The sequence below is a fragment of the Molothrus ater genome, chromosome 5, assembly GCF_012460135.2.
Source record: "Molothrus ater isolate BHLD 08-10-18 breed brown headed cowbird chromosome 5, BPBGC_Mater_1.1, whole genome shotgun sequence".
In the NCBI taxonomy this organism is placed as follows: Eukaryota; Metazoa; Chordata; class Aves; order Passeriformes; family Icteridae; genus Molothrus; species Molothrus ater.
Window position 1 is genome coordinate 27,657,051 of NC_050482.2, and position 22,783 is coordinate 27,679,833.

The following is a 22,783-nucleotide window of genomic DNA, read 5'->3' on the forward strand; positions in this document are numbered from 1 at the left end:
ACCAGATGATGCACTTGAAGTTTCTGTAAAGAAACAACTAAGCTGACTTTCTCTACTATATAACTTGATGAAAATTTGATATGAGAAGTTGAGACCTGAACTTCATACTAAAAAGCAAGTTTATAGTTTTTAAATCTCTCTCCTATTTTGTAGCATAAACCTGTGTCTTGACCTTTGTTATTTCAGTAAAGCCAGTTTAAAATCATCTTGTTTGAAAAAGAAATTAAGGGTACTGATTTGATCTTGAATATGTTTTAATAAAATACAAAAAGAGCAGAGGTCAGACATTAGTGCTAAGGGCAAATTCTAAAAGAGTAATCACCATATTCCTATTGATTTTAGTGATGCAGAATCAACTACAGTTGACTAACATGACATTATTTTATTTTTATTTTCACCTACTTTCAGATTTAAAACAATCTTTTAGATCTGTATCTGGAAATAGAAGAACAAAATAGGTCAAGAATATACTTTTTACATATTTTACACAGAATGGAGTGTTAATCTATAGAAGGAAGCTTGTCAACACTCTACAAAAGCAATGCAGGTCAAGTCACTCCCTCCCCAGGTAGGTACCTAGCACTTTTATGCAGGAAAATTGTTTTGACTCACTTTGTTTATATTGCAGATAAAGTGAGAAAATAGTAAGTAAGAACATGAGGAATTTATTTATTTACAAAATGTAGGAAAATGTGAGCTTGAGAGGAAAAAAATAGCATCTTGTAAAGACTGAAGAGCTAAACTGCATTGAAGATTTGTTGCTAAAGGTGCAGAGTAAGTAAAAAAAAAAACCAAAAACCAAACCTTTGATGGAATGGGAGAACAATTGTATCAGCAAGAATGGATCATTTCTTAAGATGATTTGAGCTGGTAACTGATTTTTTGGTCCCAATCAAAAAATTACTGATTCAGTTAAGCCCAAATTTCAGCCAGTCATATTCCACTCAAGTATTTGTAAATTTTCTGTCTCTCAGGCAAAAACAAGATCTTTACTCTCTAGACTCAGTAATTATTTTGGGATGTGGTACTGCTGTATTTATAGACTATGAAAAGGGGGAAGGATATAACTATCTTTGGGCAATTACTGGTACAGTTGCAGACATTCTGCCACTGCAGACTCAAGGCTAGCTGTGACAGAGTTTTCAATCCTCTTGAAGTTCCTTCTCAGCCCAGCGAGTTTTCATGTACAGAGATTTTGTAGGCGTGTTGTAGAATCATATAATAAGGCACATTAGAGCTTTGTGTATGCTAACTAAAAAGAAAACTGCTATATACTAAAATTCTTTGAACACTTTTCCTCTGAAATTTAGAAGTAACCTTTTGCCACTGTGCTATCAACTACAGATGAGTAGATAAAATTGCAATGAGCTGTTCAAATACTTAAATTTAATTGACAAGACAGACTATCTGGGAGAGGAAATATCATAAATACAGGGAAATAGAATGTATTTTTATTACTTAACCTTGCACAGTCATTTAATTGAGGCATAAAAATGTTTGTGGGACAAATAGTGACAATAAAATTTTGAAACAAGGCATTTTCAAGATGAGAGAAAATAAAAGGTGTCATCAAAAAGGAGAAACAAAACAATGACATATAAAATGAGGAAAGAAAATTTTGAGAAACTGGCAATAAGAAATAAGAAATTATAAAGAGAAGATGTAAAGTATAGGATTGCTCAGTATTTCGCATTTACTGATTGCTACTGTGTCTAATTTTCACATTTGAGTTCCAGGTGATACAATTTTCCCCCAACCCAGAGCTGATCTATACATCATATGTCTCATTACTTATACTCTTATTTTTTCCCACATTCTCAGCCCTTTGATCATTCCTTCCAGAGTTTGTTTAATATAATTCAGGGCAAGCATTAAACAAAGTATAGCGTTACTGCCTCTAGCAGAGCGTCTTTCATACGAAATGATGTTGAAGTACACTCCAAACTAGTTTACAGGTTTGAATTACAGTACAGTTTAACCTTCTGGGGTTGGTGAAAAGCAATGGGTAAGTAATTAGGAGGAACTCTGCATTTCCCTCACAGCCAGGTATCCTCATGCTATGCTCACCTTTACACTCATAGGAAAATTTGGACCTGTGCCAGCCAGCATGCAGTGGTGTGTAGGAAGACTCCCAGGAACTGGTCTCTCAAGTCCTACAGAATGAGCAGGTAGCTCTGGTAAGATACTCCAGCTTCTGTGGGCAGATGTCTTTGTTATGTCCTGACATGGTGCAGATGGTGTCCAGGCCAGCTGGATAAACAGGTGCTTATTCACACCTTGCTCAGCCATAAGGGCTTTGATTTTGAAGTTAAATAGAGGAATTATTCTGTGTTTCTGATACCATAAAACAATTCACAAGAAAAGAGGAAAAATATAGCTCCTGAAATATTAGCTACTGTGTCTCAGCACAGCCTGTATCATGGAGAAACTGCCCAAATAGATCCTAACTCCTTTTCTTTTTTTTAAACAAGACATTTATAGCTGATCTGCAAAACAATTAAAATATGAGCTGACAATATCTGCTGACACTAAGATATTCAGCTTAGTATAAACGAAGGGTCACTGTAAAGAGTTGTGGATAGGTCACAAAAACAGTCAAATGATATCTACAACTAAATATAAATAAATGGGATAAATGTGAAAAAGCTTTACTGCTATGATGTGCACAGTAATGGGCAAGTCAAATGCTAGGAATGACTAGCAAAATAAAATAAACTAGACAAATCATTAATTGAAAAGGTACAAAGAAGAGCAGGAAGGACATTCTAACTGTAGGGATGAATGGTCTTCAGTCTGCAGAAGAGATGATGGAAAGAATCACAGGTAACAGTTTTTAGAAACAGAAGAAGTTTGAGGAAATCAGCCTTAGCTGATTATGTCTTGTGCAGTACATAATAAGGAGCTCCACTAGAGCTAGCATGTTACAGACAAAACACAAACTTCTTCCTATGTAGCCAAGTTGGAATTTCTTTACCATGGGATGCTGCAGAGACCATATGATTTCATGACATCAAAAAGAACATAGTAAATTTGTGTCAGAAACACCCCACTGATGGTTATTAACTACCACCAATCCCTCTGTGGCCCAAAAAGCAGCAGAACATTAAATCATGGGAAGTGAAGTGGGTATCTTGGGGACTGCAGCATTGCACTGCTCATATTTGCTTTTCTAAGTGTTTTATTACTAGCACATGCTGGAATAGGTTGACCTTTGATTTGACCCATTACGGCCCCATTATGGTGTCTATTACTTTTATCAACTGGAGATCAAGGTATTTCCATAATAACAGAGAAACAATAAGGATTTGGTCAGTAAGGAGAGCTCAGGCTGTACTGTGCCAAATTGAAATCACATCAGAAGAAATTAAAGTTTGTTGTTCTATTTGTAAACAGTCCATAAGCATAAGCCTCTCATACTCTGCAAAGCTGCAATCTAATTCAAACAAAAAAGTCTTTTATACGTACTCTTCCTGAATTTCTGTACTCATTAAAACTTGAATAGACTGGCATATTAAAAAGAATGCCCACATGTCAGTATGCTTTCAAAAAACATTTCCTTATGGATAGTTTAATGGCAAACAGTATAGGAAGAATTAAATACATTATGATGCAATGAACTAAACACTAAGATGGCAAAGAACAGACCGTGTCTCAGTTGAGTACAGCTCCTGAGCTGGTTGTCTGTCTGTCACCCATGCAGAGTCATTCAGGACCAGGCTCCTGGTAGCAACTGTGGCTCACAGGAGACCCTCACAGGAGCAGTGTGCTCCTGAAGGAATGACCCCATGGGAAAGATCCATGCTGGAGCAGGGGACCAGCATGAGCTGGAACAGGACAACCACACTTTGGGTAATTCAGTCTTTACTTCCCAGGATGAAATTACTTGGATCACATTTCTTTACTTCTAGATAAAATCTATGCAGCTATCGGAGCCCCTCTAGTGTGATTTTCACTCCACTTTTCATAGGATCAGATTAAGTTCTTGCAAGAAATCCCTAGTTAAGTACTTGGAGCACTGAGAAGATGTAAGAGGGAAATATGTGTGGAAATAAGTGTGAAAATGCCAAACTTTCCATTATTTCTGTTGTGTAAGGAGGCCATGTGACTTTTTAATTTAATTCCTGCTATCCTGTGAAGACAGCTAAGAAGCATGTGAGTGTGTAGGTGTGCACTGTATCACAGCAAGGCTGATTCATCTAAAACAGTCAAAGGAGACTCATGAGCTTTTGGTCTGCATCTTTGCCAAGAGACCTAATTAAAATGAAGAATTGCATGGATGCTGAGGCAGGAGCTGGACTCATCAAGCACACAATTCTGCATGCTCAGCAGTTAAATGTGGGTGCAAAAACTTCTCTATTACTGATTGTATATAGATGTATGAATTTTACCTTCCTGGTAAAATAATAAAATATTTATTTAAGTAAATTTAGTGCTATTAATAATTCTACAGCTAACAACACAACAGAAAATGAAATACTGAAATTAAACATTTCTTTTTGTATTACTGATATTTTCCACATGGAAGTATTGGTTAATAATGCAGACCAGGCAATATTTTCATTTTAATTATTCAGACATAGATTGCAAATAAATTTAGACATTATTAGGAAACTCTGAGATGGATTTTTAGTGATTGTATTAGTCAATGTACAGTGGGTGTCAAGAAAGTAGTGATTACAAAGCATGAAAAAATTAAAATCCTATGAAATGACACATAGGGGTTTTAAAAACAGTGAGATATTATAGCATGCCCCATTTTACTTTGCACGTTATTTTTCTATAGTAGGTATCTTGATAAAGTAACTGGCTGGAAATAGAAAAGAAATGCATCCAACCCTGTCTTGAAATGTTCCTTACAGACAGCTATGCAAGATGACCTATCCTTTAATATTACTCCATTCAGCAGCTATGAAAAGGTTGAGCAGAAAGTAGCAGTGCTGGAAAAATCTATAAATGTAAGGATGAGTTGAAAATTAGGCCAAGGAAAAGACTGCTCTGGGAAGTTGGAAAAGGAGGATAAATTTCCCAATACAAGTGCTTGAAAAATTAATATTTTATCGAATGGTGCCACTTGACCTAGTCAAAATAGTGCCTATTTTGGAGATAAGCAATACCAAGTCATAGAGCAGGCCCTCTGTGTATGGAAGAGGTTTTTACAGCATCGCCAAAACTGCTAAATGAAATAAAGTTTTTTCCTTTCCTAGAGCCATGAAAATATGTGTGTTGGTGAAACTTATCTCTCAGGATCATACAAAATTTTGTTCACAATCTTAAGAAAGGAATATAAGCCTGACCAGGAACAGGGCCTTTATATATCTGAAATGTGATAAGTTCTTCTGAGGATGCTTTGGCTTTCTCAGTCATGCTGTGTGTTGAAGGGAAGGGAGGGGTGTGACACCTGGGAGTGCCTACTCCGAGTTGCTTTAACTAGAAACTGCAGCATCACAGGATAGGACAACAGATTTCAGAGAATTCAGCAGATTAAAGCAGCAAAGGGCTATGAATACTTTCTCTGACTATTAGCATTAAGTGATGCCGCATCTCCAATGAGTTTATTGTTTATGACATTGTTTAAGACTTGCCTATCTACAGAAGGAATTAGTATTAAAATATTTGAACAAAAAGAACTAGAATTTATGGAATGTTTCCCTTACTTAGAGAATGACCCAAAATTTTAAAGCATTAAAATTTTATTCCAGCAACATTACTGTAAATGATTCAGTACTAAGATTTTTTTTCTAAAATGGTATAAGCATGCAAAATTCCTCTCCTTGAAGTGATCAGTTTTGCAGTATTACAATGACATATAGAAAATCTTTTTATCAGCAAATCAATCCTCCAGTTTTTCCATACAGTGCAAATATTTGATATTTGCATAAAATTTTTGTTTAAGTAACATAGGATTGCACTGCATTTCATTGACTGTTTCATGCAAAAAGAAGTTAAAGAGATGTTAAATAGTGATACAAACAGAAATCTTCTAAGACATGTCTCTGTAACTGACTGAAGAAATTGATCAATATAATCTTAAGTGCATATCAAATATTGTATGGATTTTTCTAGTAATATTAAATTAATGATGCACAAAACAAGTTCAAAATTAGTTTGCTGATGACTGTAATTCATTTTCATGCACACTAACATCTTCCATATTATTTTTTATACATAATGCAAATATTGCCTTATTACAGAAAGAATTTTTAACAGACTTTTTTTCTGATCTACCACTACCAGATCAATTTTTACAGAGTACAGCATCTAGTTTGTCAATCTTTTTGTTTCTAGCTATAAATTATTTAGTTCAAGCAAAACATTGACAACATTCATACTTGAAATCGGCATAAACTACAACCAGAGATCGTAGAAAACCATAATAAATCACCATATTATTTGTATAAATCCCCACTAATGATCTGATATATAAAGAAAGCAGGTCATTCATACAGTTTAGAAATAAAACTGAGTTCATTCAAGGGTTTCTAAAATGAGTAATCATTATTTATAGTATCAAAGTCATTATAGTAGTATTTCATCTACATATTTTTAGAATACAGCTTCACTGTATTCTAAAATGTAAAGCAAAATATAAGTAAATTCTTACACAGCGGGCTAATATTAGCAGTTTTTACTCTTTATTATTCAATTTTTATTTGTTATTTCTCTGATTAGAAAGAAAGTGTTAAATGAATTATTTAACTATGTACTTATTTGGAAGCTGTTATACCTCAGGAGTGACTAAAATTGGTGCAGGTGATATCTGTAAGAACTGAAGAGAAAATGTTAAGCACTACAAAGCAGAAAACATTGACAAGGAAGTGAGAGGAAAAATCAATGGATCTGTCACTGCTCTGGTTTACATCCTTTGCAAACACACAAGGATGGATTTCAACAGTCATAAATCACAATGTCTCTTCCATAACCAATGGAAAGATCCATGTTTAGGCCATCTGAAACTCCACCCAGTATCTGGAAGTAGATGCTGCCAAGAGCTAGGGAACAAAGATGAATTTGGCCCAGTCTGATCGACTGAGGGCCTTGGATGTTAATGGCAGTATTGGCTAAAAAAAGTCTGTGTTTATTTTTACTCCTTTTCACTGATGACTATCAGCAGATGTACATGTAAGGCCTGTCTCTTTTTTTCCCTCTCACTCATTTAATATTACTTATTTGTATCTCTAGAACAGTCAGTGAAAGTAGACATATCTATTAATTGCTTTATTCCATCTGCTCACAGACTATGCCATTTTTGCTCTGTCAGCACTCTCTCGCTCATTCAGTACATATCAGCCAGTGCACATCATCCTCTTCCTTAAAAACTGGAAGGACTATAAATAAGAGGAAAGAAATGTTTTTACTACGGGATGGTAATTCAGAAGTGCTCTTATCAATAATAGACATGGCCTCTTGGAGTCATTGTTATATTTACTTTCCCTTACTTTGCAACAAGAGTTGATCAAAAGACAGTAAGTAGCATTTCTGGGTGACAATAGCATTTTATGTTCTGATGTCCTCTTCTAAAGACAAGTATTTGTCTAGGGCAGATTAAAGGCGAGATAAACAAGCAGAGTTTATGGGCTGTTAATTGTTTTGGAGTATCCAGAAAAAAAAATCCTGAACTGCACTAAGAAGGGAACAGCAAGAGAAAATACAGGTGTAACAAATAGTAAAGGAGTAAATGTAAAAGAGTAAATGCAACTGGCCAAGCCTTACTAAACTAAGATGACAACAACATGAGAAATGGCAGAAATGAAAAACTATGTATAAAAAGAGGCATTACCTTACAGAACTGCTGACCAAGGTGGAATTTTCCAGGGCAACCGCATCGTGAATAACAAGAAGGTGTAAAAAGTCTCAGCAAAACTGAGATCCCTGGGGAAAGAGTAAATAGGAATAGCTGATGGTAAAGATGAAGAAACTGGACTGTGAAAAGAGCTGTAGAAAAGGGTAGTAAATCATGTAGTTGGGGAGTGATCACATGTCACTCAGCCCAGTGCTTCATCACCAGAATTTAGAGCAGGACACTGGAACCACTCTTTCCCCTGTAATCATGTACAACTTGCCTCCAAGACCACGAGAGGCATGAGTCAACTCTCCCTATCATCAGTGAGGGAACATCAGGACATTATTCCTAATATCAACCAGCAGATGCCTGGAGAGTACAACTTATCAAGGCCTTTTTCTCTCTTCAACATCTGAACTGAGTGTCACATGACAATGCTTTTTTACAGCTTAATTAGTAGAATTAATTTATAGAATGTGAATTTATTTATATTCTTTATTTATATTCAGCTTAATTTATAGAATTTATATTATATAAATACAAATATATAAATATTTAAACAATAGCTTGTGATTTAAACAATAGCTTTAAATATATAAATATTTAAACAATAGCTAGCTAAGAATCCCACCCGTTCTACCATTTTTGGGCTGCTTTTACTTTGGGGATGGTGTTCATCCCTAATGCAAGAGCAGTAATTTAAACCTTTTAATAAGCATAAGATTTTGTTGGTTATAAGGTTTTTCATTCAAAGGTCTCTGTATTTTGTGATGAAAATGGCAGGGGTCAATGACCTGGGTTCCACTTAAAGCCCTTCCCAACAATTTCTAAACAATGACAGGTATTTTGAATATGTTGTACTGTCTTGTCCTCTAATGGAGATTATTTACATTTGGTTTTAACTAAGGTATTATTTATTCTCAGCAATTGGTGAGGACTGAACCCACTCTTTTTGCTCTTGCTGACAGAACCATAGGTTTCAAGCAGTATAGTTGAAGAAGAAATACTGGAGGAAAAATAAAGCAAACTGCATTTAAAATGGTATAATGATGTAGGATTAAGAATTTTGGTAGCTCAGTAAAACAGTTTAACTTGGAATGTGTATGGATAATAGTTGAATTTTATTTTTTTAACCTATCACTTTAAAATATGCTTGCTCGCAGTCTCACATTTGGAGCATCTAGAAGAGCTGGACATATTTTAGATTAACAGTATGCATCTTTAATTATGTTCTCTGCAGTTAATAGTTTTGAGAACTCTGCAGTATTAAAGATCTTTACTGTTTCAAAAAGGTTTTCCAAGCTTCTGTGACTCATAGCCGACACCAGTGTCACACCAGTCCCCAGGGGATTCTCAGATGCATACACCCTAAATTTCTTCCCACAGAGATTAAAAAAATTCCTGCCTAGTACTTACACTCAAGCTTTGTTCTCCATGTGAAATCTTCAGCTCTGTACAGCTCTTTGTGACTGTACATAAGTTGATAGCCAGCAGGACTAGGTTTTCAGATTAAATAGTCTTAGTATAGTATCATAAAAATATATATAATGGTATAATATAATACAAAAATTATATAGATGTATAATATATACAATGATAGTATAATTTAAATTATTAAAATAATGATTAAAATTAATTTAAAGAAATAGTATCCAAACACAGAAATTGCTATCCAAGTTGACCTACAAATACACAGTTCTGTATAACTACCTTTTGTGCATTCTATGATAATCATATTTTATTGATGCAACTCTCTAGTATCAAGTGATAGCATGTGTATAATATACAAAAAAGAGATTATTCCTAGTTGCACATCAGACAACAGACTCATTTATATTTTCCTAACAATTCTAGTCACAAGAATCTCAGAAGTTGCATAAAACATATTGACTCAAATCTGCTGTTCTAAACATTTTTTGATATACCCACATACATTCAGAGCCTTTAAGAATAAAACTATTTTCTCACTAGGTACATACATGGAGGAATGGGCAAATCTCACAAATACCAGGTGTTATACTGAGTTTGCTAGTTGTAGTTGAACTTTAGGATCTCAGCCTTCAAGAATGACTTTGGCAAACCAGGACAGATATGAGATAAAGGATTACATTTGTTTTATGTTCTGGAGTGGAAGGAATTTCTGAGGTACTCCAACTCTAACACAGGCTGAAAGCAGGTCAAACTCTGAAGCTAGATCAGGCAGCTCAGGATATGTCTTAATGAATTTTTTAAATCTTTAGTAATGTAGTTTCTGTAATCTTCATGGATATATTTTTTCAAGGCCTCTAGTGTTTACAATTATTAAGACTTTTTTTTTAACTTAATACATTGCTAAAAATTCTGTTACATCCTTTTGATATGCAGTTCCAGGTGGGGTCTCACCAGAGTGGAGCAGTGGGGCAGAATCCCCTCCCTTGACCAGCTGGCCACGCTGCTCTTGATGCAGCCCAGGATGCAATTGGCTTTCTGGGCTGGGAGGGCACTTTGCCTGCTCAGTGCAGCCTCTCATGCACCCCAAGTCCTTCTTGGCAGGACTGCTCTGGATCTGTTCATCCCCAAACCTGTGGTGATACAGGGGTTGCCCTGACCCAGCTGCAGCACCTTGCCCTGGGTCCTGTTAAAACTCATGGCATTCCCATGGGCCCACTTCTTGAGCTTATCCAGGTCCCTCTGGATGGCATCCCATCCTTCAGGTGTGTCAACTGCACCTCTCAGCTTGGTGTCATCTGCAAATTTGCTGAGGGATCCTTTTAGCTGTGTCAGAGATTAAGGAATTAAATAGCACTTGTCCCAGTAAAAACCCCTAGACCCCTAAGACCATCATAGACACCACTTGTCTATGATGTCCACTGGGATCCTTCGCTATTGACAACTACCTTCTGCATGCAACCACCCAAAGATGTCCCTGCCACACGAGAGGGGTTGAAACTAGATGATCTTTGAGGGTCCCTTTCATATTCTAAGATTCTATGAAATAGAAAATATAAAATTAGAATAAAAGTTTAAAAGAAAATGAAAGCTGCCATAAAACTGTCTTTTTTTATTTCCACAACCCCTCATTGTCTGCCATTTATTTACAATCTTCTGACATAAACTCATTAAAGCTTTAGATTGACAAAAAGAAAAAGACAATTTTCTCTGCACTGAGTCAGTGTAATCATTGCAAAAAAGATTACTAATGCAGTTTTACACCTGTAGATATGAATTCAGATTGAGAAAATAGTTATTTTCTTGTACAGCTCTGTATTGTTAGCATGAAAATTCTTTGATTAACTATTACTTTTGGGTTTTACTTTTTTCTTAATGTTTCAGTCACTAAGTGAAGTTGTCTATAAGAAATAAAGAAAAGAAACAAAGAATTAACAGAAAATAGTGAAGATTCAGGACATTAGTAAGTGCTGCAAAAAACTTTGGAAATGGTTCAAATTTCCTCTTAGTTTTTTCCCAAGCAAGATACTCATCATATACATATCAGACATATAACATTCTGAGAAAGTCCATTATTTATCCCATTATATAATTTCATTGTTTAGTCACAGTCTATTAACAATTCAAACATGTTTAATCTATAATGTGTGTGGGAAAAATTTAGACCCAAAATAAAATCGCTTCTAGATGTGGATGCACAGATAATTTCTGTCAATAGGGTTCTTCCTACTGTCTTCCATTCATTTGCAGTGAAAAGCTAAATAATTTCTAGAGGTTTCTCAACCTTCTTGAGTCGAATGTACTGCAACTTAACTATGACAGGATGTAGCTCTATAGTGCATTGTTAAGAAAAAAAAAAGAAGAGCATTAAGACTTAGGGGGCTTCCTAAGGAAAAATTGAATTCATGAAAATTATGGGGTTTGTTCCCAGACCTATAAAAAATTTAGGACAAATTCACCAGCTAACTTTCACAAGGGGAAAAATCAATATAATCCTTAGAAGAACCATTGGCAGAAGGTGCATCTACGGTAGCTGGAACTATGTGTGGCATCACGTCATTAAAAGAGTCTGTACTTGAAAACACAGTGCAATCTAGTAAATTCAGGAAGTAGATCAAAGTCTCTGCTGCCAGAAAAGACAGCTATGCTAATTCTTCCATTTGGGGGTGAGTGTACTAGGCACTGTAAGACAAGAATAGTGATCATTTATTAAGGCATAACAAAGGCCTTTTATTTAAGCCTTTGTGATCAGCTCTCACTTAGACCCTTCCCCGAATCTTCTCCTACTCCTGCCCATAGCCCAAGACCCCATTTCAGCTCAGTTTGTGGCCATCAGTCCTCACCTGCTCAATGGACAGCTGCTGCAACTCCCAGAGCCCGGCCCATAAGGATTGAGCAGGGGTTCACCAGCCCTTCCTGTACCCTGATATACCCTGCCAGTATTTCAGACAGCTATCTTGCAGTTTTGGGATTCAAGTGAAAAAAGACTATTTAGAATCACATTAAATTAATTAAATCTTAGCCTGGCAGGTTTTTTTAAAAACTGGGAGAGAAATTATTTTATTAGTGTTTATTTAGGCTTCAACAATTAAAATAAATAGATTTTAAGGGAATATATAGACATGCCAGTTGGAAAATAGGGAGCTCAGAAAATAAGGACATTTAGTTTAACGATAATGAGTTTAGTTTAACTCATGCAGATATAGACTGCATCATTCAGAGGTATATCACTATAACTAAAGAAATAATGCTGTAGTTACCATTCATAATTTTCTAAGGTAGATAATTTCTTTCCTAGCAAGAAATGGGAATGAGTGGGATAAAGTCACATTCCCTAGTTTCATGGCTCTTGACGCCAGCTTTATACCCCAAATGTTTTTAGTTTTATTCTTTAAATCTTCCCGCTGTTATTTAGTATCACTTTAGAAAAGCTTGAAGTATGTTGATAAAGATCAACTATTAATAAACTGGTTTATTTGTATTGTATTTGTTTCATATTATGCAAGCCAGGAGCAATAACACTGAGGTCAGATTTTTTTAGAGTAAAGAAATGACACAGAAATTAATGCAATCAGAGGAGGAAAAACTAAGTCTTGTTTCTCAGAGTTTGCTAAATAATCTTGGAAAATATCTCACTGCAGTGGTTTAGACTGACATGAATCAGGTAGTGACTTGATTTGCCTAACATGAAAATATTCGGGTTTTTGGAAAATTATATTCTCTTTGGTTTTCATGGGGTGCCAGGAACTCTGAAATTGTGTTTTCCACTAACTTGGAGCACATAAAAATTACTACACAGTAAAATTCCAATCACTTTGTCCCATGACCTTGTAAAGTTAAATGAGGCAAGGGCAGAACTCTGACAGACCTTTATATCTCTGTTTGCATATTGTAGCAGCTGAAAGCTAATAATAGCTTTGATAGCTGACATGCTAAACATCAAAAGCCTTGATCTGTTTCTTCTACTAGAAATGCTTTCTGTTAATGAATCCCAGGTCTAAGAATACAACTGGCAACTCCCAGCTGTCCAAATTATTGTCCATGCACAAAATTCACAAAGGACAAAACAAACACTGGTGCTTTCTGTGTTTGAGAGCTCAGGTCTAAATCTTATGAAAAAATTCCTGCCATTCAGATATACTTTTCTGAACACTTTTTATAAGGTACCTATTTTGCATACATCATATAAATGTCACGTGCATATTTGTGAATGAACATACATAAATATATTAGTGCACTGCTCTGTTCTAAGAAGCACAGCTGAAGAGGCTGCATAGCCCCAGTTAGGTGGTCTGGACATACACAAGACCTTTGTAAGGTTTCTGACGTTGAAATGCCTACCTACTGTCAAAAACTTCAGAGCACACGAGGAACTATGCGCATGTCTTGCGATGGGATGAACTCAAACCTCTCAATTATTAAGCAGAAGATGATTTAAATAGCTGCTCTCTTGTGGTCTAGTCTGGTAAATGGCTTTCTTTAGACCTGGAGTCTGATGTGCTCATTCACAGCAAGTTTTCCTGGGGACTTGGAAAAGTTAAAAATAGTTCAACATGGAAATATGATCGGGTTAAGCAGTACTAATTTTTCAGGAATACCATAATTGACTAATGACAGCTGTGTAGTGTAGTGAGCAAGAGATCTGAAAAGATCTTTGGAACCTAGGAGTATGAATCAAATTAGAAAAAGACAGCACTAGATGAAAAATAGAACAGTCATCATCAGGTGAAGATGAAAAACATAATGGAAATTTCCATGGGAAAAAATCCAGTGAAAATGGCTGGGGTATAGACAGCTAGACTGAGATAAGGTTATGCTGACTATACTGGCAGAAAAAATGCATAGACTAGAAAAATCAAACAAATAACTTTTTTGATTTATTTTTAAGAACTCTGCCCTACCACATTTTGGGGAACACCTTGTAAGAAATCAAATACCTATCAATCAAATATCAAAAATTACTGGAAAGGAAGCCTTAAATGTGTTTGAATAACAGATGGGTTGTCTCAGAACATCCTAAGTTTACTCAGAATTGTGAGTGTAATAGATTACAACAGCACATCAAGGAGCACAGAAGAAAATTTACCTGGCAAGTTTTTATTACAACAGAGTTATTTGTTATGAAAAACAGCCCTTTCTACTGACAGTATGAATTTACACTCTCTCCTGAATCCTAGAAGAAAATATCTATTTGGTATTATATTATCACCATTTTTTCTGATATTACCCTTTGTTTATTATTTATCATGACATCTATGGACCTTGCTCATAATCAGGTCTTGAGAGAGCACTATACAAGCACAAAACATCAAAAACAAATGTTCCACAGAACTAGTAGATTTTCTAACTTATCTGAGTGGAAAGAGAGAAGTCCTTATCCTCTTTGCACAGTAAGACAGGACATGAAAAGGATGGCCCCACTTTTTTGCTGTTCCACAATCTTCCATCCAAAAGTGCTGAGCAGTTTTTGCTTTCTAGTCAAATTCCAGTTCATTCCAGTTGCTTCTGCACCATGTCTTCTGCACCAGTCATATCATAATCCTATTGATATAAAACATTAATGAGCTGTAGCAAGCATGGATTACTTTTTCATTGAGCCTTTCTTTTCTCCATGTCTATTACAAACATACTTACCATCTTCACACGACATGTCTATTTTCTTTGCAAAAAACCCATATATCCAGTAGCTAAAATCTTCCTGTATTTTTCAGGTACCTCTGGTAGCTATTATTCTCATCCAGAAGCACAGTTCCCTGGATGGAAGTTAACCAAAAAAGCACTTGGCCACACTGACTGTCTGCCACATCTGCGCCCTGCAGCTTCTAGGGCCATATTTTAAAGCCAGAAATACCTGGTTTTTAGCATTTGCCATTTTTGACAGAGTATTCACAAAGTGCCTGGCTAACTAATCTGATTTGTTGCAACAGATCACTTATCGTTGATGAATAGAAGATTGATGTATTTGTGTCCCCCAAAGTCTTTATAGGCCTGTGCAAGCTTGAGTCCAGTGGTTTTGGTCTGCCCTATATCTCTTTCACCCTTTCTAGGATATCTCCTCCTCCCCTCCTTGACTTTCATACGTCTCCTTTCTACTCACAATATTCATACAATGAAATCCACTAAGGATATTTTGCTGAATTAAAATTCACTTCTCATTAATGTGAATAAAGCTTAAATGAATCATTTATCCTGCAGTATTTACTGACTTACAGATAATAATCTTGCATTACAACTAATAGGTAAAGGTCAGCTTGCATGATTCACTGTTAATTTGTTTTCATTTAAACTAATTTACTTAGAATTTGTACAGCATTGGCTCCCTGAGGGAATGCAGCAAAAACTATGACCTGATGACAAGTAGAACCATTAAATTATAACAGAATTATTAATAAAAGAGTCTTTTTATAATTTGTTAAAAATCTTGGGAGATATTAGCAACTTATTTATGTAAGATATGGAAAGTATGTCTGTAATATAATTGCATATAAATTAAAAATTTGCCCGGGGAGACTGTACAGTGGTCATAGTTTTAAAATGATTGGCAGATACATTAACACTGAGTGCCCCAGGAGAAAGATAACGAATTCTGGGTTTTGATATTTTTTTCTGATTTCCAAGGAGAATATCAATGTGTTCTTTTGTTTGTGATGCTTGACATTGTCATAACTAGTTGACTTAAAAATGAAGTCACTTACAATGCTGGTCTTTTTAATAGCTAACTGGATTATTTTGACTTCCATTTAGCTTAGAAGACAGAGCTAGAAAAAAGAATTAATAACAGTCTCAAGAAATATAAAGAAACTTGTTTCAAGTACATGTAGATAAGATATTTTGGGTGTCATTGAATCTTTTATTAGGATATAACTTCACTTGTTGACAGGAAAACCAAAGATATGCTTTATTATGCTTTCTAAATGAGATGCCCTAGCTCTTTGATTTATTTATTGTGACATGAGAAGTAATGTATTAATTAAAAAATCTTGCCAGCCTAGATCTGACCTAGGTGATCTGACTTAGATCAGGCTGTAATCAACTGAAGTCTATAATTGATTTATAGACTTCTGCATGACTGTAGGATGGCAACTCCATATGCCTAAAAATAGCCAGAAGTGGTAGCTCAAAACACTCTTTTATTTCCCATTAACAAGACACTGACATGTTTGCACTCTGCTCACTCATCAAACTTCTTCACTTTGTTAAAATACTTTTTCATTGCTAAAAAGTAATATTTGGACATATTCTTAGATGTCACATCTTATGACAGCGACAGTTTATGCTCATCTCTAGTTAAAAATATAGCTACTGATTAACACAGTTCTTAGTAATACACAACAGGATGCACTGCAATGTAGTGGGAAGAGCAGAAAAAGAACATTTGGAAGACCTGACCTCCTATTTCTTGGAACTGGCACATGCTGAATGTGCCCTTAATACCTTTTCAAACATGATATACCTGATATTCTATTTTATCACATGCTTATAGAAATCAGTTTAAATTTTATTTCGAAAGCTCTCCTCCAAATTGTACTGTAAGAAATGAGAAGCCTTATTAATCTCTAAATGCTTATCTTGTCCATTTTGTCATGTAAACCCATTAGTGATAGATCCTAAATTTTATTCTAAAATATCATAATACCCAAAGTAATCTACCAACCATTTGAAAAATATTGTAAAGTCTAAATATTTGGAAGATTCCATAAAAAATTGCTTATTTAATAAACAGTATTAAACATAATTAAACACCTACTCTCTGTTTAACTCAATATCTCATCTCCTTTGAGGAGCATTAGAAAATGGTCAGAGACAAATCCTTAGCCATTTGCACCCAAAATCAGTAGGGGCACTCTGGCAAAATAAGTCCCCCTGAATTTTTGTCTTAATGAAATTTATATTTAATTTGATATCTGAAGTAGGTATGGTATTAGGTGATATGACTCTGGAAAGTCTCAATATAATTATAAGCTTTTAATATCCTTATAGTCTTTTCCATCTCATGTCTCCCACCTTTTTCCTGAACAATGAATTTCACAGTCTTAAAATATCTGGAAAAATCAATACCTTAATTTTATTTTATTAGGTATACAGAAATATCTACTTTATTATTTTTAATGTCCTTAAGGACTGAATTTTCCAGAGAGGGAACATTTTAAAGATTGCAAACAGTAAAATTATACAAATAGGTTTTATGGAATTACAATTGAAGCTATGAATTTTCTGTCAACTCTGCACAGCCATCTACAGCAGGCAGTTTTATGTCTACTGGAAAGACCTACAACAAATATTATTTATGCAATAAAGAATTCAGTACTGTAAATATTGCTTCCTTTGCTATCTTTCAAATAATTCTGGTTTGATTTTTATCACTTAACTAGTATTCACATTTAATCAACAATAAAAAGTTTCTATTTCTCTAAAATTGTTTTAAAATTAGAGACTATATAAGAAAATTAATTTAATAGAATGAGTTTAGAGTTCACATTGCTTTCTTTTTATCATTTTGGGTATAAAACTATGGCAATTTTTATTACGTTGCACTTTTCAAATCCATCACTAATGAAGAGTAAATCTTGTTGATCAAAGCAAAAAGATGGATTTTACCCTGTTTAACAAAGTAAAACCAGGAGAACTTCAGTCACAATTTTGTGGATACCTTTAACAATCTATATATCTCCATTGCCTTGGATTTGGGTACAGATCACCAGTTTTCATAAATAAAACCATATCATGGAAAATTATTATCTAATTCTGAAATAAATAAAGTAAATGACAAGAAACTTCTAGTGAACTAACTCTAAAGAAGTCAGGCTGGTTCAGTAAATTGCAGTACATCCCCAGAGACTCAGGTATCAACCCAAAGAGCAGTACAAGGAGAGAATTAAACACCCCACTGGATAACATTTCTAAATGAAGTGCATATTTCAGTCAATGAAAACTAAAAAGTGTCTATTTATACAATGCTTTTTCAACAGGTTTCTTTGTTAAATTAAGGAATTCACAAGGGTATTCTGTAGCTCTGTAGTAGTAATGGGCTTCAGAAAAAACGTTGTGTTCAATATGTTCTGTGTTCTTTTTAAAGGCTATATAAAAATAAAATTTTAGGAGTTGATGTTTAGGAATGTACTATCATTAGTTGCTGTATTTAGGTGAGAGGGTACTGAAAAACACGTATCCTTTAGCACACACCAATACCAAGAATCCTCCCTTAATCTGTCAGTTCACGAGAAAGGTTGGAGGCTAATTCAGGGCTAAGGAATACTATGATACCTTGATTCGAATTAGAGATGACACTTAAAACCTTCTGAATTGTTTGTTGTCTCATACGCAGTATGGTGACTGTCATTACTGCATTTTCCTGAAGCAAGGAGCTTATGTGTCAGCTCTGAAAAACTGAGGTGCCTTCCTGAGTGGTACTGAAGATGAAACAGGGAAGGGTGAGCAGCAGCTCTGCAGAGCAAGAGCAGGTCAACAGACTACCATGCCACTGGTTAGAGGGAAAGATCTATCACCAAAATAAAAAGGATTGATGGACTTTGCAGAGAATTATTTGCATTGAAGTATTTACTCTTCTGGATGTTCACTAATGATTATTTTGCCTCATTGCACAGCAAACAGCCTTAAAAATATAAAGCATTTTACATATTCTATTAATGGATTTTCAAGAATTTGATTTTCTTGTTTTCTGTGACTAGTAATGGAGTCATCTTGAAATAATTTTTAAAATTAAAAACGAAAAAACATCAGTAAGTATCAGCTAAAGTAAAGACTGCACAAAATTGGTCCTGAAAGCTGAGAAATACGTTGATACTATTGAATTGTGTTTGAAAGATGACCCAAGAGTTAGGAACACATGCCAGTATTGAAAAAGTACCCTGGCATAACTGCTTAGAACTTTATTACAGCATTTTTACAGGACTCATAAATGCCTTTCCAAATACCTTACACCATATGTTTGCTTCATATTGCCTATAAAGCTCAAGTAATTTATAAGTCTGCCACTTCTCCGTAAATTGATGTTATGAGTGGCTTAAATTTGTCTGATGCTGTGGGAAAAAGCCATTGAATTTTATGTTCTCTATTTTCTGGATGAGCACATCTGCCAAAATAGGTTGGTCCAATGAGTTAATAGAGCTTAATGTAGTTTATAGGTTGCCATTGAACACTTCTAATTTTGAAATGGGCTTCACTCAAAAATCAAGGCTACTGAAGAGGAAATGGTTTAAGTAATTTAAATGCTCCTGCAACCTTCAACATTCTCTGATAAGTATTTCTGAGGTAGTCTATTACGGAGAAAAATTGAATACAGCCAAATGTGTACAATAAATACAGAGAAAAAATATGTAATTCCACTGAAATCAGGTGGCTCCTGGGCTGTGAACTACTCACCAATGCTCAATTAACCAGTCACAAAAAGTGCAGAACCAGGAGCTGAGTAAAACCAATTCTGGATGTAACAGAGAATGAAGAACAAATATACAAGTGCAAAACATTACATATGGTGATTATGGATGTGAATTTTGAGGTACTGTGCACTTGCAGGCCAGTAAGTAAAGCATGACAATAAATGTAATGCAGGGCAGATCCCGAAGGGATTAGAAAGAAACCTCAACTCATCACACATCATCCACACAACATCATCCTCATCCCTATGTCCACGAAAAACTTGGAATGCCAAACATGGCCATAACCCTCCCTCACAGCCTGAAACCATTGATGAATTCTGAAATTTCTGAAATTCAGAAATTTTGATTAGATATATCAACTTGCCTGTATAAAATATGTGTTAACATAATGACAACTAGTCTAAAAATAATTATTTTATTAGATTATTAAGAATTAGACCAAAACTAAATTCTTCCTTGGCATTCATAGTCTGCTACTTTGGCTCATAACAAGAGTCTCACTTGTAGGAATTCAGGCAACCCTTTCTGTAACTTGGGTTCAGCAAACTCAACATGTATTATTACAACACTTTGGACTAGAGAAACCTCACAATAACAGTCATTTTGTGTGTGTGTGTGTGTGTGTGTGTGCACAAAATAACTGTTATTTTATGTGTCCAGAGAGCCACAGAGCACCACCTGGAAGCTAGGAAAGATTTGAGACAGGTGCCTTTTATTTCTAATGCATGCTCCACTTCAATGCAGAGCGGGCCCAGTCCGTGCTGCGTTACTTGGCCTGGGGACCAGGGCCCAATCTCTGGGTGAGCACAGGGAGAGCAGACACTGAGACACGGCAATGGAATCCAAGCTGCCAGTACTGGCAGGATAACAGAACCCACCTATGCCCAGATTCAGATCTTTGTGAATGAATCCACTATCTCTCCTGTCTTCTGACTATTCCAATTTTAAGTTCACCAGAGAATAGCCTGTACTGCAAGATCCTTGGCACTGAGGGATTTTGATAGGGATTGAAACCTCTGAACACTACTGACACATAAACAAATAATAACAATGGAAAATGACACTCATGAAATCAAATAAAGCAGGTAACATTGGAAAAACCACAGCCACATATAAAAATACAAAAATTGTGGTTCAAATCTATTTTTCAACACAGTATTTTCATTGTAAAACATTACATTTGCAAGGAATTGGTATGGAATCTGGAAAAAAAACCCAACAAACCAACCCAGAAATAAAAATCAGACTTCTGTATTGTGATTCAACTTCTCGGTATCCTTTTGGGTTTTGTCACAGGAGTGGAATAGATTCCTTTTTTTAAAAAAACCAAACTGACTGCTCCAAGGCTTTAAAGAGTAAATTCTATAAAACCCAGGGACTTTGTCAGTATTACTGAATATTTTTTTTCATATATTTGCATACCTTTTTTATTTCCCATTTGAGAAGTCTTGTAAATCCAAAACTATTGCTTTGTTCCATGTTCATTCCGTATTTTATGCATTTTAATTTTACCAACTGGTTCTTGCTATTTCATGTATCTGAATAATTTTCTATGTATATAAATAATTGTTTTATATGTGTAATGTAGAGTGACTCATTTTCCATTTAAAAAATTGTCCATTCCATTGACAAATATGTTATGCCCAATAATTTATAGATAAAAGTGTAAATTTTTTGTAAGCAACATTTTTAGGGAATATTTTTTTAAAACAACCCTGCTGTCTAGCTTGTTATACAGGGCAACTAACAATTTTCATCTTCTTTCAGCTTTCCAAGCATTTTTGGTTTTGACAATTGGTTGAAACACAGAGAATTAGATTGCCATTAAAGTGCTAGTGTAATTGGTCCAAGTCATTCTCTCTTGTGATGAAAACTTGAAAGGAGGCAATCTTTGTAAATTCTTCTTCGGTTAATATCTCCATCATCATTGTTTCACAGGGAGCTGCATTTAGCTCATTCAAGACACATGAGCTGCAGACTTTTAAGTCTATATGGAGGTCTACACCATGTACTTACTGGAGCTGCACTGCAAACCCCCCCTTTTACATAATTTCTATAAGGATCCCAGGGAAAAGAGAAGGAAAAAAGAAGATAATACAATTGATTGTAGTAATCCATATTTACTCAAATATCTGGGATATTTGCAAATATCTGTCAAGGAAGAAACCCTTCTTGATGAACTGCTAAACAGTTAGGAAGAGAAGAGATCATTAATGAATATTATTTGTGCTTAAGGTAGGAGTCCAAAATGGAGAGACAGTAATGGAAGCAGGGAAGATCATGAGGGGAGAAAGGGGTAAATTTGCTAAAGTATACCAAAGATCATCTTATTGTATTGTAGGAATGAATTGATGAAAAACTTCAGAAGAACTAAGATGAAATACTGATATAGATGATAGATGATATACTAAGTACTCAAAACAATAAAAATTTTCCAGGAATTGTATAAAAAAAATCAAAGGTATAATTAGATTCTAAAGACAGCTAATCATGATACCTTTTGCTGTCAGAAGGCAAAAAATAGAAGCATCCTTTGACAGCACATCAGTGTTTAGTGCTGAGGGCTGCTTCTTCCAGTAATTCTGGGGTTCGTTTTTTCTCCTTCTTGGCCACTGAAGCCCTTCTGAAGGCACCTGGGGTCTCTATGCCAGAGTGATCAGCCCTTTTCTGTTTAAAGGTTCAACCAGTTTGCTGAGAGCGTTTCTCAGACACACACACAGAGATGCACAGACACAAGGAAGACAAGGACAGCACATGCAACACAGCCAGGCACAGAAAGGGTGCTACATTTAACTGCATCCACATGCAGGACTGATAAAACATCAGTACAGACAGCAACTCCTCCTCTTCAGCTGCTCTGGACTGAAGGCACCCTTGCAACATTTTCTAGATTCACAAACACAGTCATGGATCCTCCAAGTATGGCATGTCCCTTCTACCTGTCCACCTTGCCTGCCCAGATCCTGTGTCTCTTACCTGCTGCATGGGCTCCCTACTCACTGGTCAGCTAACACACAGAATTCCATAATCACAGATCTCCCCCAAGTGCCAGCCTGCCTGGTACCCCTGCAAACCCAGAGCATCCTACTTGTCCTTGGTCCAGCTTGAGGTTTTTGAGTCAACCAAACACACACAGGCTCACATCAGGTTTGGAGAAGATACAGAAACTTACACA

At 35.5% G+C, this 22,783-nt stretch overlaps 1 long non-coding RNA gene across 1 annotated transcript in view; it reads left to right on the forward strand.

The window, feature by feature from the left end:
• The first annotated feature begins 457 nt into the window (after nucleotides 1-457).
• The window catches only part of LOC129046706 (uncharacterized), a 40,065-nt gene continuing 17,739 nt past the window's right edge, over nucleotides 458-22,783 (forward strand). The window contains exons 1-2 of the long non-coding RNA XR_008508417.1: nucleotides 458-568; nucleotides 2,082-2,177. This is a non-coding gene — a long non-coding RNA (uncharacterized LOC129046706). The remainder of the gene's footprint in view (nucleotides 569-2,081; nucleotides 2,178-22,783) is intronic.